Source organism: Hippichthys cyanospilos, chromosome 8 (assembly GCF_059441005.1).
Source record: "Hippichthys cyanospilos isolate Australia breed blue-spotted pipefish chromosome 8, RoL_Hcya_1.0, whole genome shotgun sequence".
In the NCBI taxonomy this organism is placed as follows: Eukaryota; Metazoa; Chordata; class Actinopteri; order Syngnathiformes; family Syngnathidae; genus Hippichthys; species Hippichthys cyanospilos.
Window position 1 is genome coordinate 2,367,051 of NC_142376.1, and position 19,862 is coordinate 2,386,912.

General features: G+C 41.5%; 1 protein-coding gene across 2 annotated transcripts in view; it reads right to left on the reverse strand.

Annotated features, from left to right (window-relative positions):
* chrm3a (cholinergic receptor, muscarinic 3a) overlaps positions 1-19,862 on the reverse strand; it is a 72,632-nt gene that overhangs the window by 5,138 nt on the left and 47,632 nt on the right. The gene's annotated exons all lie outside the window — the stretch shown is intronic.

The window sequence follows — 19,862 nt, forward strand, 5'->3', positions numbered from 1 at the left end:
CGCGATAATAGTGAAGCCAAAATAAAAAAATGTAAATAGGCGTCTTACACACACACCAAAACGCAATGATAATTTTTTTTTCTTTTTACCTGCAGGAATGGGGTTTCCATAGTACTTAGGCAGTGATTGTTTGGCATCTCAAGACTGAGAATAACTAAGTTATAGCTATCAATTATGTCAAAATGTAACTCAACCTATTTCCAGCTATTCACTTCAGACTAAATATAGTCTAAAATGAAAGCACATTATCGGCTTCCTTTTGATTTCAGTTCACAATTGATACAGCGTTGGACGCAAGAATGCTTATGCGGGCCGTAAAACCATCTCGATGAAAGACTTGATTACGGATGGAACCTAAGTGGCGTTTGCAATTTTGTCTGAGGGTCACTTAAGGAAGCCCGAGCCAAACGACAAACAGCGGATACTTGCTTTTTCGGTTTCTTGACAATTGGATGAAACGTTAGGAGACGTTTTGCCTTGTAATTGCCATTTGCATTCAAATGTTTGTCTCAGGCGAAACATTTCTCCGACGATTTCGCTTGCCAGCGAAAACCTGATCTCAACTTGTTTGAAAATGCAAAGGATGACTGACGCCATTGTTGTTTGTAATAGCATACCATAGTCTATAATACCGTGACGATATCGGACCATTTATCAAATATTAACCTGGAACCTGGAAACTCTTCTAAATTTGAAAAATACACAATATGCCTTGACGCTGATGAGGAATGATAAGAAGGCGGGATCCAACCGGTCTCCACACACGAATCATAAAAGACATCTTGATACGCACAAGCAAACACAATCAGTCACACAAATTGTGCACAAATACACACACAAAGCAAGTTATCCCGCTGGGAAAGGCATTTCCAGCTGAGAGCGCTCCCACCGAGCAGGTAAAGAACCCAAATAGCCCAAAGCAACCTCTCCTTTGGACTCATGCTGACCTCCATGTGAACCCTAATATATATATATATATATATATATATATATATATATATATATATATATGAATGTTTGCATGTGTAGAGACATACACACAAACACACACACACACACGCACACACACATACAGTAAACCACCAACATATTTTCAAAATAACACCGCAGATTTTTCAAATGCTGCACCAACACAACAGTAACATGCCCGGTGGTTTAAGAGTGGAGAGCGCCCCCAAGTAGCGAGTAAAATAACAGTTCAAATTCAATAAAATCATGATAGACATCTTCTGTCTCCCTTTGTTTGCCAGAGAGAGCCCCCTGGTGGTTACTTTAAAAAATGCAGATAAGGTCAAAGCAAAAAACAGTACAAAGTACAAAGCAAAAAAGTAGCAGCCAATAGTTTACAGTATGTAAAATCTCTCTTAATTCTGGCATTCTATTATTTAAAGTACAGCGTTGTTGTGAATAATATGAAATGAGAAAGTTTCGTTTATCACTTTACTCTTGATATTTGTATCCGATTACGACTTTATTTACAAATGAGTCCTTTATCACGATTCGGCCATTTATATAACAACATGACAATCATAATATTTCTTCTGCAAGGACGGAGCGGTGACTCATCAGTGTCAAAATGTTTGACTTTCTGGTGGACAAACGCATCTGCTGACTAATGTAGTGTCTGTAGCGATTTTTTTTTTTTTTTTTTTTTTTAATACGCACTATTGAAACCCTTAGCACAAACATCCCCGCAAACGTCACCGACTCGCCGTACAAACAAGACAGTTAATAACGTGGGTATTATGGCTCGCTGGTATGAAGCTCCGGATTTGGACTTCCAGGCACGTAGGTGTGATGGTGTCAGGTACACAAGGCGAAATCGATACTCATTTACTGTGATGCAACATCGCGCGTTTACTGACATTTGTCTGGCCGCACCCCGGACGCCGAGCGGTCCGAACAGACAAGGTGACCGCCGTGCGGGCTTCTATTTTAAGCGGAAACGAATTCATCAGTAGCGATGATCCAAATGATTTTATTCAATTAAAAACGTCAAACCGTCTCTGAAAGACTTCATATGCAGGGAAAAAAAAAAAAACACTTTCCTGACTCAAGACTCATGTAAACGAATCCAAAAGTTAATTCTGAAGTGGTACATGTTACATAAGCTAATTCAGAGTTAAGCGTGCAGGATTGCTGTCGTACAGGATGCAAATTATGGCGGAGATACCGCAGAACAGGAAGTGCGGACTGATTAATCACTCGTTGACAAGACACGCACATTTGCTAAATGACAACCCGCTACACTGTCCTAACAGATCATCTGGGGTACCGTGAAAATGATCCAGTTTCTCTTAAATGGGCCAAAAACGAATCATTGCTTGTCATTTAATGCTAGCTTTATCTATTATGATACATTTTGCTTAATCAAATAATGAATAAATCAAATAAATTCATATTTAAACAAGTGTTGACCACAAAATACACAGGATGGCAAGAGTTTATCTAGCTAGCTAGACAAAGCTAGCTAGCTATTCTGTCTATTTTGACCCATGAATATCATAGAAGTTTGATAGACAATTTGTGTTTTAACTGACTTTTGTTTCACTTAATTGGACCAAAAATGATTGATTTGTTACAAAATAAGGTATCTTTGCACATCTATTTATACTAGCTAGTTTACTAGCTAGTGTTACCTTGCTAACTTTATCTAGCTAGCTAGCAAACTTGTTAGCTTTATCTAGCTAGATTCACCTAGCTAGTTTACATTGCTAACTTTATCTAGCTAGCTAGCAAACTTGTTAGCTTTATCTAGCTAGATTTACCCAGCAAGCGTTATCTTGTTAGCAGATTAGAGATTATTTTTTCATAAAAAGAAGTATTTAGTAACCAATTAGTTGAAACTAACGTGATTCCAAACCACTGTTGATTCAGTTTCAAAAAATTACTTATTTATTTCTAAATGACATGTCTTTGCCCGATTATTTAGGCGAGATTTCACTTAATTGGGTCAAAAATGATTTATTTGTGACAAAACGAGATATCTTCGCACACCTATCTACAGTACACGAGCTAGTTTGCTAGGTACTGTAGCTAGCTAGATGTATTCTGTCCCGTGTATTTTGTTGTCAAAAATTATTCGAATATGAATTTGTTGGGTTATTTGAACAAAAATGATCATCCGAAATCTCAGGTGGAAAATAAAACGCTTGGTACAGCACAACACGATGTAATTCAGAGGGAAATTAAATGTAACTATATGCCCAAGTACCGTATGTTCATTTGAGTGCAATATTAGATAAATCTAACTATTTATCAGCAACATAAGCGGCGAGAAACGAGCATTAAATACGCGCTTTGAGCATCGGCGCCCCGCTAATGAGATGAGTTTTTCACAGATTGCTGCAGATAAATTGATTCGGTTCCAGCGTAGCGTGACTGCTTAGCTCCTTCACCCCTGCGACGACACGGTGAGGGCTAATGCAAAATTATACAAAAGACGGGCGGCCTCTTGAACTTCTACGTGAACTTCCTGCTAAGCTCGCACGGGAGGATAGTAAATATATTCGAGGTGAAAGTTTGTTGCTGCAAACTCGCCGTATGTGACATCCAGCGGGGCACCCCAAGCACTCTACCAAGACATTTGTGGGCTCATAAATGTCTTTAAAAGTCTCTTTATTGACCAGACTGCGGTGGGAGGATTACTGCGTAAATACTCGAAGCTAACTTACTTTAAGTCACCTGCTTTGGATATTATCCTTGCGGTGAAACGCCTGGAACACGTGCAAAAATGATTTGGAGTAGAAAGCGCCGCATAATTCAATCCATAAAAGTACACACCGTGTTTTTTGGACCAGAAGCCGGACTTAAAATCCTTTAAAATGGACACGGTGCCTAACAATTTGGAGTGATTTCAATATATCGGTGAATATCTATTACGTACGCATTCGCATCCGCATCTGTTCGCTAAAATGAATCTAAGATTTTGTCATGCTAGAATTAGAACGACTTAGGGGCTAAGAATTATGGGAAATAGAGATTTAGGCTAACGTAATGTTGCGGTCGACTCGCGGATCAGACCCAACATAAACTGAGCAGCACATTTCCAATGTTTACGATATTGGATCACCAGTTTATAGCTAATGTACTGTCGACAGAGATAGCATTTAGCATTAGCACATTAGCCAGCAGCACATTTCTAATGTTTACGATATTGGATCACCAGTTTATAGCTAATGTACTGTCGACAGAGATAGCATTTAGCATTAGCCAAAGGAAGTATGTTCAACGTTTTTTTTTTGTTGATCAGAGAATCTTGCGCAAATTCAAGCAAAAAAGGCAACAAAAAAAGGCAACAAAAAAAAGGCAAAATAAAATAATGGCTTGCTTTCCTCAAGCTGTTTATTTGTAAGATCGACTCATAAAAAATGAATGTACAATAAATTGCTATCCTTTTTAAAAAGGGGCCTTAGTTGCACATAAATGCCATAAAATGGCAGCAAAGCACTGAGAGGATCATAAAACATTAACGCCATGCACCTAGCATGTACACGATAATAAACCCATGTTACATAAACGCCTATTCACTAGTTGAATTATCCAACGTAAACAAAGCGCTTTCACAGGAATCTCGTCGCGTATTAGCTTGAATACTAGTCAAAACAAAGAGACGGTATGGGCTCCGTCTCTCTAAAGATGGCGATGAAGCTGGCGAAAGCACAAGGCCACGCGTCAGGTAGTCCCCGCGGACAAGAAGCAGCCAACGCCGAAGAAGATGGATTTGCCGGGGCCCGGCGCGAATAATCCGAGTTGGCTCCGGAAGTTGACGGATTTCCGTCCGGGCAGATTTAAGGGAGGGCGTTTGCTCCTTAGCGGCGGCTGCGAACCAAGAGCTACGCCGACATACTGGAGAACGGAGGCCAACCGGGACCGCTAATATGGACTTCAAAAGCAGGTTGACCAAAAGCCTGGAGGGAACACCATCTGCTCCAGCTGCCTCTGATCAGGAAGGGAACTGACCGACGGCTAAAATCGGGAGCTTATCAGCGGCTTTCATCTTGGACTAAAGTCCCACTTAGTACTATTAAAATATTTTCGGCTTTAGCAGATTTTCCCTCTCAGACCTGGAACGTCCGAGTAAAAATGAAAGCCGGGGGGCTCCGCCTGGGTGCCAAATCTTTCCAGTCGCCCCATCTCCTGTTCAGGTTCGCTCCGTAATTACGTATTACGTACACCAGCAGCAATAAACCAATCGGAGAACGTTATGCAATGCGTACGGTATGCATGCTGTTAGCGATAAACCAATTAGAGAATATTACATTACGTAAGTATGTAAACGGGAAGTGAAAAACCAATCAGAGAACATTTCGTATTACATGCAGTGCATATGCAGGGAGTGATTAGCCAATCAGAGAAGATTACATATTTCGTACAGCACGTACGCTAGCGGTGATGAACCAATCAGAGAACATTACGTAATACGTACAGTATGTACGCTGTCGGCAAGAAACCAATTCGAGAATATTACAGATTACGTACAGTACGTATGCCGGCAGCGATAAACCAATCAGGGAACATTACATAATACGTACAGTATTTACGCTGGTAGTGATGAACCAATCAGAGAACATTACATCTTAAGTACAGTTCGTAATCTAGCAGTGATAAACCAATTAGACAACATTACGTAATACGTACAGTATGTACGCTGTCAGCAATATATCAATTAGAGAATACTAGAGATTACGTACAGTACGTACGCTGGCAGTGAAGAACCAATCAGAGAACATTACATATTAAATACAGTTCGTACGCTAGCAGTGATAAACCAATCAGACGTATTTGGTACAGTTCGTACGCTAGCAGTGATAAACCAATCAGACGTATTAGGTACAGTTCGTACGCTAGCAGCGATAAACCAATCAGGCGTATTAGGTACAGTTCGTACGCTAGCAGCGATAAACCAATCAGACGTATTAGGTACAGTTCGTACGCTAGCAGCGATAAACCAATCAGACGTATTAGGTACAGTTCGTACGCTAGCAGCGATAAACCAATCAGACGTATTAGGTACAGTTCGTACGCTAGCAGCGATAAACCAATCAGACGTATTAGGTACAGTTCGTACGCTAGCAGTGATAAACCAATTTGAGAATATAACGTATTACGGACTGTATGTACGCTAGCAGCGATAAACCAGAGATCAGCAGGTACGTTCTACAGTACGTCCTATGTATGGGTTAAGTACGGTAAATATGGTGCCCCTTACGGTGTGGAAAATACGGTAAATAGAAGAGTTTTTTGTTTTTTTTTTGTTTTAATGCTTTAAACCATTTTAATGGATCTCTGAAAACTAATGCTTTAACTTTTATAGCCCTTCTATTTCTTGGCTTTCATATGCGGCTAAAACAGCCATAACTTTCCTGAAAAGGTTTCGGCCAACTTTTCCGAGCGCGTTTATGAAAAATTTGTGTATCGCCGGACGAGAAGGCCCGTCTCACTCAAATTCATCCCATAGGCGTTCTATCGGGTTGAGGTCAGGCCCGCTCAGGCCAGTCATCCGCATCAAACGCTCTCATCCGTGTCGTTCCGGACTTTGCTTTGCGCGCTGCTGCGCGTTGGAACAGGAAGGGGTCAGAACCAAACGCTCGGACTGTCCAAAACCTCCGGGTATGCGCCAGCATCGACTAAGACTCCATGTTTTTCTTTTGTGAACCGACTAAAGCAGAGTGAATTTTCCTATTTCTTCAGCGGTGTGGAATCGGTGCATGAACTCTGAACGGGAGACATGAATCACTTTGCAATTAGCACCTGGAAAGGCGTCGGAATCTCTCGTAAGAGAGCTCGTGGCTAGCGCCCTAGCGGGAAAGCGCCAAGCTTGGCCTCGCTAGCCCGTTAAGGAGGCTCTTATCGCAGCGTGTTTTTGAGTGCTCCCTGCGTGCGTTCGGCAAACGCCGGGCGACGGCGGGGGGGAGGTTTACGGCGGGAAACCGAGGTCGCGAGTTCAAGTCGGGGGAAAGCGTCCGCGCCGCGTTTTGTCAGTCTTTGTTTCCTTCGTTATTGTAATGACCTTTTTAACAGAACTCATCATAAAAGGCAAAAAGATGAGATTGAATCGGAGCAATAGAGATAACGGTTAATAAGGCTTTCATTAAGAAGGATGCCATTTTGGATCGTGCAATTTGCCGCTTTCGTTTCGTATCGGGGAAAACTTGGTGATAATTAGCGTAACGCTCGCGAATGGGCTCACGTATAGGCCGCTGCATGCAATAAAAGAACAATTAAAACGTGAGAAATATAATTGTGTACTTCTCTTTTTTACAGTAATCTCAGAGACGTTTTTTTTTTTCAGCAGGGTGATCACAACACCTCAGTGAAGCTGGGCTCGGCTTGTGTAATAAGATAGCGTAATTCCCCATATTTAGGACGCACTTTTAACTATGGGGTCAAATTCTGCTATTTTCTATGTTACAGTGTATAAGACAACAAAACATAACTAATCTCATTTTGCGAAACGCTTCTTATTTTTTTGTTTTCATATCCGTAAGTTATATATCTGGGTACAATAAGTGTATTTCAGATTTCCCATATTGTGAGTGGTAGGTGAATGCCTCGTCAGTGTCAACATCGAATGAACTCGAAGCAGCTCGAGTTTCTTTTAATGAAAATAAATTGCGTGGCGTCCGTGTTTCACCAAGTTTATGATTGTGTGTATATGCCAAAAAAACAAAAACAAAACAGACGCAATTAATAAACGGGGCAAATGCAATTCTTTTCTGTTTGCTCTAACCGGAGCACTCAGCTGCATACATTGCAACATATGTTATAGTTTGTCAAAATTCATAAGTGTATGCACATAACAAATGTAGTTCCAAAGGTTAATAAATGTAACTAAATTCCTTGATCTGGTTAAGGTTGGAAAAAAATCTAATCCTAAATAACTGAATTTCTTGACTGAATAATCCCATCATATTTTTTTCATAATGTTGCTGACTTCAGCATGAACCCATTCGCTACCATTGATGGAAATAGACGTTAATATCTACATAAGAAAAGAATACATTTTAACTGGACCGGCAGCGAGTGAGTTAATCCACAATTGAATTTTTTTTTTTAAACAGCCCCCCCCGGTGTCGTGCCGCCAGCTTGGCCAACAACAAAACGGCAGAGCGAAGTTTGTTGTTATTTATTTATTTTGCGTTCACACGTTGCCTTTCCACGCCAACCCTCGGGAAGCGTGCATAAAACGTTGCGCAACACATCATTTATTTAACGCCGCATTTGCAACTTTTCAGATATTCCCGTCCTTTGGCCTGGATATTTTGCGGAAAGGAAGAAACGTCGCTAGCAAGACGTCGCGCGTTAGCCGCGTGACATGAAGTCGAAAGGATTGCTTTGTGCATTGGACTGACAAAGTGGTGCCAGTCCCTTAATACCAGGAAGCAGCTCAGCATAATTATTCCGCCTAACCTTGTTTATTCTCCTTTATGATCCCGGGCATGCAGGAGTTGCTCTTTTATTGAGGTGCCTCGCCGCTGCAATCCAGATTAGTGGAGCAGAGAGGCTTCTGGCTTTGGCACCGACAGCTCCGGGAACAGACGGAGGCTTGATGGGGGGGGGAACCTGGCTGCCCAAACAACGCGGGCAACTGGAATAATAATAATAACGATATTCATGAGAGTGAGAGGTTACGTCGGGTGCCAGGGATGTCCGCGAGTGGATTCCCGCCAAAAGCGCTTCGCTGGAAATGCACACCGCTGTATAACTTGGGCTGAGTTTAAAAAGGAATACGGGAGAAGAAGAGTTTGGAGCCAGGAGCACATACAACGTAGAAGTTGAAAGGTGGAAAGTCTATTAACCAAAAAAATCATAACCGCAACTTGGAAAAGTAGACTCGGAAACTAAACTTGCAGAATAGAGCTGGCTTCAACTCGTAAACTAGAAGTTAGGATGATAGCTTGACGCGGCTTTAGCGCCGGGCTGAAACATGCCGAGGCTTCGAAGTGGTTCAAGTGCCGTCTCGATGAATGAACAGAAAAGGAAAAGTTGAGTGAATATTGGGTTAGTTGCCCTGTTGGAAATGGACAAATATATTCATTCAATACTTTGTTTCGTATTATGTTAATTTCTAAGGAATGACAATAATTTCTCTGGGTAAAAATGAGTTGAAGGTTTGTTCAATTATCCAAAGGTGCAACCATTTTTTTAACATGTGTGTAATACTACTAACAATTATTGTGATTTTTTTGTCTCTGGGTCAATATGACCCGGAGATTTATTTGAGTTATCCAAAGCTGTCTTTTTTTTTTTTTTTTTTTGCATGTGTGTAATAATACTAACAAATCTTTCATTTTTTTTTTTTTGTTTCTCAGGAAGAGCAATAATGTCTCTGGGTCAATATGACCCAGAGGATTGTTCAACTGTCCAAAAATGCCAGAAACATTTTTTTCTTTTTTTGTGTGTGTAACACTACAGAATAACAAATCTATTTTTTCCCTTGGGAATAGCAATAATATCTGTGGGTCATTTTGACCCATGTTTATCTTAATAAAGAAAAGTCCACTTCAACATGCTGTCCTCATTTTGACATCCCGAGAGCGAGGCACGGCCCAAAGACCTGCTCGACAGGACGTCACGGTCCCGGGGTTTGAAACGAAAGCTTCAGGTGTCACAGCAGGTGGCGAGGGAAAGTGAAATGCCGTAACAGGAGAAGCGACTCAGGCAATTGCCTAGGGCACCTGAGCTAAAAGGGGGTGCCGAGAGACGCCTGACATAACTGCTTTTGGCGCGACCCCATGCTGGGAACCTCTCGCATTGTACCCCCTACCTATCTATTCCCCGAATATAACTGATACCGGTTCGTGTCGGCCACCCAACTGGAAACCCCGGAGACACAGTGACCCTTCAGGAATTGAAAATCTCTTATTGGTCCCTTCCTCTTGACAAATCAAGCCGTCTTTTCCTTTTCATAATGCTTCAAAGTCCACCAGAAAAATTATTGTTGACAACATAAAAGCAATTTTCTGTGCAAAGACTCTAAAACGGCTCCGTACAATAAATCATTTTAAGCCTTCTAAATGACAACATATGACTTATTTTGCATTTGAATGATTGTTATCCAAACACGGATTTGCGGCAAAAATTTGGTCTGTTAACCTGACACCAAAAACAGCATTTTTTTTTAAATTACGGGACATATATTCAGGCGTCAGGGGTTAGAAGAGAAGGTGAGAGAAGAAATCTAAAGGTGGATGTTTTTCGAGCAGCACCGATGGCTCCTGGGATTCGACACACACTCTCACCTCTGCGGTGGGTCTCCGTTCCTGACAGCCGGAGTAACAAGCTGCTGGAACTCTTTAGACATGCCACTCGACTACATTCAGACATGCCTGCGCAATGTGTGTGCGGGTGCGTGTCGCGGCGAGGAAAAATATCCAGCGCGCGGAAGAAAAACGACGACGTGTCAGAGCGAACCCCTTGAAGATGACGACGCTTCCAACGCCGCCTTGCTTCGTTCTTCCTCTTACAGTAAATCTGCAAGTGGATGAGGGCCAGCGCATACCTGGCGTCCTCTTCAAAAACAAATAAGGCTGCGTTATAAATTAGCCCGGAGTTTCTTTTACGGTCACACGTCAAGGCGCGGAACGTCCGATGGCTCAATCCAAACTTTGAAATAGCAAACCGCCGGCTTGAGCTTTGTTTTAGCGTTATTGCGCCGCATAACGCTTTGCGCCCGGCGCTTTGAGGCCTTCGGGTGCCCGCGCGGATGCTATACGTGTGTCGGTAACGGGCAATGGGCGATGAATCCTTAAAAGGAAGTGCGAACGTGAGACTATTGGAGGCACGCCGGAGAGGCGAGGGGACGGGAGAAGGGGGGGGGGGGGGTACACACTCGCTAGAGTGTAAACATGCTCGAGCAGAGGAGAGGGTTCTCGAAACCAGATGCAAGGCTCCGCGCTAGACTTGACACAAATCTCGGATTGGATCGGCAGATATTTTGCATTCTATGCAAAATCGGCAATCAGCTGTGCTATCGTATCATTTGCCGATTACAGAAATGATAATACAGTGGACCCCCGTGTTGCAACGTAACTGATTTACGTTATTTTCATGTTGCGACCCGGAATACTGAGTTTTTTCGTCCCCTCGGTGACCCCTTCAATGTCCTAATCCATGCAAAGCAATCATTGGTCTGAATCGGTAGAATCCCCAAGCAAAGGCCTGACTGACGGGCGTGTAAAAGACACGTCTTTGAGAGTTTATTTGCACCGATTCTGTGTTTGTCGCAAAGCAAAAGGCGACAAAACAGCAGCGAGCCAACGGAGCTGTCACAGGTGACGGAGACCATCGCTACTGTGCGCATGCACAAACACGAACTTACATAAGAACGCCGTTGGAAATCGAGGAACGAACTTGGCACGTGATTAGCGGAATGCAAACACAGATGCGGTTGCGGTCATCGCTCAAAAACCGCCAAAACAACACCAAGATGACTCAGGGAGGACATTAGTAGAATCGTGTCCAAAACGTTGAGGTGAGAACCTTTCATTCCACCGGTTTAGAGGGACAAGCATTAAGCAAATGTAATTGTGTTCAAACATCTTTTAAGTCCATTCAAACGTAATTAAATATGTTTGAAAGTAGCCCCGATTTATATATTCCATCCAATTTCATTGAATCATGTCAAAGGCGGCAGATGTGACTGTACCTGATACCGCCGCCAAGAATAGCTTTTGAATTTGATTCCTCAATTCTCAGGGGGCAAGTCAGGGGGGCTCATCTCATCTCCAAGCCCATTCCGCGATAACCGGCGGCACCGCATGAACGCCACGGTGCCACAGCTGCAGCCGCGGGCTACATCTGTTGTGGGAGCTCCAAAAAAGGAAAAAGATATATCATTAAAGCGCACCAGCATCTGTAAGGTGTTTTTGGAAAAAAAGAAGAAAAAAAAAGGAGCAGACATGCCAGTGCCGGCTAAAGCGCAGTAGTTGATGGAGTTGGATTGCTGGATGGCTTAGGGAGATGATGGAATTGATAGATTTTAGCTAGGTGTCAACCTAGCAGGTTAGCTAAAAGACACCTAGCTGTAGCAGTACGTATAGAAAGATAGGTCGATTTCAGCTAGCTAGTTAGCTAGATGTCAAGCTTGCTTTAAAACATTGCCTTACCTAGCTAGCTAGCTAGCTAGCTAGCTAGATAGCTAGATAGATAGAGATATTTTAGCTAGGTGTCAACCTAGCAGCTAAAAGACACCTAGCTGTAGCAGTATGTATAGATAGATGGGTAGATTTTCAGCTAGCGAGCTAGCTAGGTGTCAAGCTATCTTAAAAACACCCAGCTAGCTAGCTATAGCAGTCACAGCAGCATACAGTAGATAGATAGCTAGCTAGATAGATAGATAGATAGATAGATAGATAGATAGATAGATAGATAGATAGATAGATAGATAGATAGATAGATAGACTGTTCAGTGCGCAGTATATCTAGACTAGACTAAGTGTATTTAATTAATATTGAAATGCAATAAAATAGCACACTCTACAGTGGAGTGTGCAGCACAACATCGTGGAACAAAGCAAGCAGGCGTGTTGGCCGGATTGATGACTTCTCACTTTATGTGATCAATACTGGTCGTCCTTGCCAACGCAGCATCTTCAGTGTACTATTTTGGACTGCGGCTTTATTCCTGCTTAGCTCACTGCTATTATTACTCGGAGCCGCTTTGACCTTCCACTGTAACTGACTGATACTGAACCCGCGGAACGTTCCGCATTTAAAACCGTTTGAGCGAGACAGCCAGGTAGAGCTAATGCAACGTTTTTATTTTTGTGCAACAACAATCACAACCGTGCTTTTGTTGTAAAATTCTTCTTTACGGCATGTCTTGGGCCTGGGGGACAATAAGGTATAAACGTCTACAAACAAACAAAATAAAGGAGCCGCTAACACAGGTCATTACATTTCCACTGCCCGTTATAACATTATTTCCATAAGCAGAGATACAACCATGCGCAAAAGTAATTTTCCGATGCGGTCCCTGCCTTCGTTGATATTACTGTACGTTTAAACAATCAGGTATTAAAAGACAATTAGGGGATATGCATGCATAAATATGCAATACAATTAGCAAGACTGGCCTCTTTTGACTTCATATTCAGCAGGTAGCAATGCTCCAGTGGCCTCCCACAGTTTATCGCCTCGAATTATATTTTATATACGATGTGCTGGCTGTTTAATGAGGCTTGAATGGTGAAATAATTGATCTGCAGCTAGGGAGGAGCGAAAGAGAACCATCCAGGCCAGCAGGGGGGGATGACGAGAAAACACCATAAAGACGCATGCGGCAAAATAACAGCCCGCCGATCTATCCGATCACGCCCGAAGGCCGCCACCGAGCACGAGAGGCGCTCGCTTCTAATGAGCGTAACGATGCAAACCCACCCGGCGAAATCGCCGGCGGGCTAATACGCCGCGTCATAAAAATGCCAGGATTTACGTGGGCCCCTGACTGATGATGGGTGGCGCGTAATAGTCGCCTTCCGCCGCAACTGGCGGGGACATTAGCAAGATGGAGAGAGATGAGAAGGCGCGCTGATAATGTACGCGTGCGTGTGGCTAATTCGAGTGGGAGGGTACAACATCCAAGAAGAAGGCGTGGGTGGCTTCATCCATACAAAATCATTCTCGCAGAACCAAATTGCACCTTCAAATGACTCTCACGATGCGAAAAGAGCTCGCTCCCTCTGGTGTGATTAACTTCTGCCTATGAAAAGTCTTTCCAAACTTGTTCGGCTCAGGGAGTACAAACTAGTGTACAAACAATTTTTGCTAGCGAAAACAGCACATCTGAGTGAGCTCAGAAGTGATCAGTAGGAACGGCAACTGTGTCAGGGCAGCACCTCCAGCCAAACACCTGCGGACACAAAAGCGAGAAGACACCGACAAGCGCACATGCATAATACTTGAGCGTAGCATACTACATAGTAGAATAATTCATTGCTACAGTATTCACTCCACATAAACAATGCACACATGGCGAACTGGTATGCTACCGGTAAACGCTGCAATTTTTTTTTTTTGTATCACATGGCTAACTAGTATGCTATCGGTAAACGCTGCAATTTTTTTTTGTAACAGTGACAAGTCAAAAAATGACACAATCAGGTAACGATGAGACAAAGTACAGAAATGAAAACGAAAGGCTTCAGAAGCTCGAGAGGAGGAACGAAACGCTCATTGAAATGAAACAAACGACAAAAGTAAAAAGCAGACTTTTTTACCAAAATGGAGTATTATATCAATGGTTTCGATATGAAAAAGATGATGATGATGGATGTTCCATGTAAGTTCATTCTATTTTAACTCATTCGATGCAGGGGATGTATTTTCATGTTTATTCTAAGAGTCCAGACATTCCATCCCAGAATCTTAAGGATCGATTTAATACTTAAGCATATGGAAATTAATGTCCTTAATGTGCTTGAGTATCGATTTAAGATGTAAGTATCTGGGATTTAATGTCGGGGAAAAAAAACAAAAAAACGTAAATGTACGTCCCTGGCATTGAATGAGTTAATAAATGTTACTGTGATATTTGTTATTATCTGTCATTGTTTTTTTTCTCACGTCTTGTAAATGCAGTTTGAACCTTACTTTGTCCTTTTTACTGCACAATTTACTCCAAGCATTTCTGTTGGGACCCATAGTTTTTTAGAACTGCGAGTTCCGGAAGCTAAGGTTTATTTTGAAGTTGTCGGTACTTGTTGCTGGTGCTAGCTTGACTTCTTCCTGACAGTAAACACTAAATAAACATGAACACGAGGCACAAAAAAAAAAACAGATTAATATTTATTTATCTATGTGGTCTTTTTAAAACCTAGGTCCTCAAATTATTCAGACTAATTCACCCCTATCACACGATGCACTCATATAACTGCGAATAACTTGTAAAAATGCTCACATTTTTGCATGTAAATGTTTTCATAAGACTGTCTTTGTGTTACAGTTCATTTTGTCACATTATTTGTGGGTTATAATGCAAAATTATGACAAGAAGATACGAAGCATGAACACACAGGTGTTCCCATTAACAGAACTCAAAAAGAAGCGGTAGGCTTCAACACAAAGTTGTACATCAAATCTAATTGTATTCGGAGTAATGACAGGAACAATAACTCCAGTTTCTCCCCCTCGCTTGCCGTTAACGTCCAAAAGCCAAGCAGCTTGGAGGCCCTTCAGCTTATTTAAACAGTTCTGAGAGCGATTATATTAGCCCAAAGCCGAGGTCAGTTCTGGAGATAAACAGGGAATATAAGTACCGCGCACGTTCCCGGGAAACGAGCGCACGACTTGGAATAAGAAGAAACCGCGGCGTGGCTCTGCAGGGACGATCCGCTGGCAGCTTTGATGGCTTCATCTCCTATTAACTGACTTCAATGTCTCGATGGCGACGTCGAGAACGTGCAGAGAAGAAGCTTAGATGGACTAAGATGGAAGGTGGCCTTGATCTGACTGATAGGATTCTATTTTATTATTAAAGTCATACAAGGTTGTCATCTACATATATATATATATATATATATATATATATATATATATATATATATATATATATATATATATATATATATATATATATTAGGACAATAATCGCGATTAATTGTGGCAGCCAATATCATGATCGCGATTATTGCCCTAATATATATATATATATATATATATATATATATATATATATATATATATATATATATATATATATATATATATATATATATATATATATATATATATATATATATATTTGGCAGTGAATGGTGGATCAATCCTGTTTGACGGCCCTGAGCGGAAGCACTCAAACAAACTCTGTGCTTCATTAACTGATTTAACGATCCCAAGCTAAAGGGCACCCATGTGGAGTGAAGCACTTCTTCCGAAGCCGGCCACGTGCAATTTTACGACGTCAATCGGTTTTGAGGTTTACGCGGCAGGAATCAATAAATGTTATTCAAACACGAGAAGAGTTTGAAGCAGGAAATTAAAACAAATCCGCATCCGGGATGTGAACGATTAATAGATGAGTTTGAGTCGGTAAGGCCGATTGTTTGTCTACGTGATGTCATTGGACGTCCTCGTGCTTTGTGGGCTGCAGCCAACTCAAACAACTGATGCTAATCGCGTGCTTTTTATTGCCCCCATATACAGTTTTTCGCCAAGAATGACCCCGAAGTTCAACGTGCAGCTACATGATATGCGACAACTCCAGTCGACTGACTGATTTGGCGGCAGATATGTCCAAAAATCATTTTTGCTCGGTTCTTTCCCAACACTGTTTGTGGAATATGTTTTTTATTGGCGCTTAAAAGAAAGAAACGCATTTCGTTCATGGAGTTTTAACGAGTATAGAGATGGCAGTCCAAGGTTTTTATATTTACAGTGATGAATGAACAATAAATTGAAATTGAGCTTGAAACATTAAAGCCAGAGTAAAAAGGCCTCCACTTCTCTCGACTATAAATACGATTATTATCTCTAAAATTGTATAATTATACCTAAAACGGTATACTTTTTAACAATAACAAAACAAAAGAAGTGATACAAATCAACATTCAACAGCTAACCACGTTTTTAACAGCGTTTATACAAGTTACAGATTAGTCTAAAACCGAAAAAAAAAAGACCAAGTGCATCAAAGTGCCTATGACAAAATAAAAAAAAAAAAAATCCTATCCTCCGCCCCACTATTTGAGAAGGACTGGTCCAGATCAAATCTAAATCGAAACTCTGAGCCTGCCACGCTAGCTATTAGCGTTACCCAAGAGGCAGCGTTTATACAAGTTACAGATTAGTCTAAAACCGAAAAAAAAGACCAAGTGCATCAAAGTGCCTATGACAAAATTTTAAAAAAATCCTATCCTCCGCCCCACTATTTGAGAAGGACTGGTCCAGATCAAATCTAAATCGAAACTCTGAGGCCGCCACGCTAGCTATTAGCGTTACCCAAGAGGGAGCTTTTCACCCTGTCGCTCACTGACTTGTGAGCAGGGTGCGGACGCGCTGGCTCAGTGAAGGCTGGTGTGAAACAATCATATTCCCGTCTTGCCGTTGTACGCGTCTCACTTCTGTCTCTCGAACCAAACCATTTAAGACGGATCATAATCTACTTTCCGCGCACTTTCTCACGTTCGCACCGTTGGGCCTCAGCGCGACCTGTTGCTTAAAATAAGCGCTTCAAGGGCCGTATGCATGGAGGGTTTTATCAATGCCAAGGAAAAGGACTTTTTTCAGCTGTATAGCGATCATAAAAATATGTTAAATGGAAATGCCGCCGCAGTGTCTTGGTAAAATCCACAGGACGTCAAGGTCAAAATAATTTTCTCCCTTAAAGGTGTCTGGCAGAGATAGTATCAGGTAACGGGATTTTAATTAACATCCCGCGACCCGATCAAAGGACTAAAAGAGACACGGGGACGGACAAGCCTGCGATTAGCTACTTCATCCATCCTCACCGCCATCTTGTTCATCTAGCCAATCTTCGGTCAACTTGTAGCTTCATAACGATGCGCACCGTATCGCGCGATCATTTCGAGGAAAGAAAACGACTGACAGTGATTTTTCTGTCAAACGATACTGTTACTTTTTGTTTCCGACGTCGTCATGATCGGTTTCTTGTAGAGTTGAGTCAATTCGCCGATTCTTTGAAGTCAGTTAGCTATTGTATGTCTTCTTTGACTTGTCGGAATTTGCAAAAGCTTACGAATTTCAAGTAATTGATTACCGGACTAAGTTCGTTTCAAGTGGAAAAGTATCGTAGTATCTTGGACCCAAAAAGTTTGGGGACTCCTTTTTTAAAGCTTTGCTGACGATTTAAAAATGAAATGAATATGGACTAGTTTGTGCAGTTTTATTTACCCGTTTCATTGAAGCCATTTTGCCAACAATTTGTCTTCTCTCCAAATTTGACTTGTCAATGATGCCATCATGCGAAGCCAAACATCGGGGGCCCCTCGGGTTAATAGCTGTTCACACTTCATTTAAAATCATTTACACTTCATTGTCACAGGATATTTTGCAAATGAGCCCGCAGCCGTTCTGCGCCGCCGACTCCACCTCAGCTTCGCTGAGCGACCTGTGTTCTCTCATTACGCGCGTTTTATTGCCAAAAGAAGCGGTGCTATCAAAAAAAAACAACAAAAAACCCCCGAATTTTTACAGCAACTGAGCAATTCATTTTTTGTTAGCTTTGACGGACTTTTTTGAGCGCTCAATAAACAGCAGTCAGTTTTTCGACGTTTTCTAGTGTCAAGCCAATAACGTGTCTGGCATCTAACAGTTAAAAAAAAACGCTAATTTTAAAATTGCAATCAGGGTTATTACACGTTGGACAAGCAAACTTTTGAACACTAGAGTGTGGAGAGAAGCGTTTTCTGGCGAAACTAATTTGATGACGGCGTGGAGATGATGCAATTTGGATGCAATGAATAATAAGCGTTTCGCAAACTGCAGAGAATCCAACGGAAAAGTCTCACGGAGGAAAAGTTATCTTCTTTCACATAGGCCAAATTCAATTACAATAAAGGGCAATAATATCGTCTTTGGTAATTGTGTTTATATTTTCCACATTTTGGACATGAGCAGCTATTTCAGCGAGTTATTACATAAAAAAAACAAAAAAAAAAACAACGACTCACCAAGGCAGCACACGGGCAAAACCTAATGAGATTCAGAAGAAAAAGATTGACATCGAACTTTGCGGCTTGACAAAGATAAGAGCCGAAATGTAGAAAAATCCAAATATAGATGGGCAGCTTCACTGATACCCTTCTCCAGCAAAAGGCAGAATTTTGTCGCCGACATTCATGCATCATTCACTGAAAAGTTAAGCAACATGATCTAAAATTCGGGGATCTCCACCTTTAGCCCAGGAAACAACCGCCGGCATATTAACCATCACCCGTGAAAATATCCTCGGCTGGAATAATAACGCTCACCTTAGACATTTGATATTTAACAATAGACTTAAATATGCGTCGCGCCTTCTCCAAATGAACCGTCAATCGAAGTGTTCAAACCATTAACAATAGCTCAGAGGCATTGAAATGTCTTTCTAAAGAAGAGACGCACACCCCTAATATAGATGTATAGTATTACCCAATCTTGTGATTCGACCGGTTATTTTTAAACTCATTGTTCGACGTTCAAAATCGCTCCCAAAACTCTGTGTAAAGTCACCGATCGAGATATATTTTGTGAAAACGCCTCACTAATGCATATACAGGTGCCATTTCCCTCTGAAATAAATGTCAGCTTCAGTCAACTGAGAACATTTAATAAGACACAAGGAAGGAAGACAAGAGACTTCAGATTATTTTTGCTCGCGAGGAGAATGAACAGAGACGCATACAGTTCTTGCCGTTCTGGAACACATGAGTTGACACATGTTGAGTGTTAGGGGAGCGATGCGACAACCATCACGTGATCGTGGTGTGTGTATGTGTGTGTGTGTGTGTGTGTGTGTGTGTGCTATCAGTTCTCAGTTCATACAATTCAGTTCTCAGTTCATACAATAGCTGATTTTTTACTTTTTAAAAAACATAACGGCCATCCATTCTGTCCTGTGATTAGGTCATGGTGCCCCCTTTTTCTCGAATCTCGAAGCTGCATGAGTCATGTACAAAACCGCACGTTTTTTTTCTCTTTCATGATTCAAACAAGGTTACGGACTAAATGCTTTGGAAGACAATGACAGTAAATATGGGATAAGCTATGCTCATTTATTCTAATAATAAATCAGGACAATAAAATATTATTCAATATGCATATAGGAAACAAAATGAAACACTTTGATTTGATGCGTTCACATCGTTTGAATAAATAATAACAAAAAAAAAAAAGATTTTCCAGGTCAAACCGATTTTCTA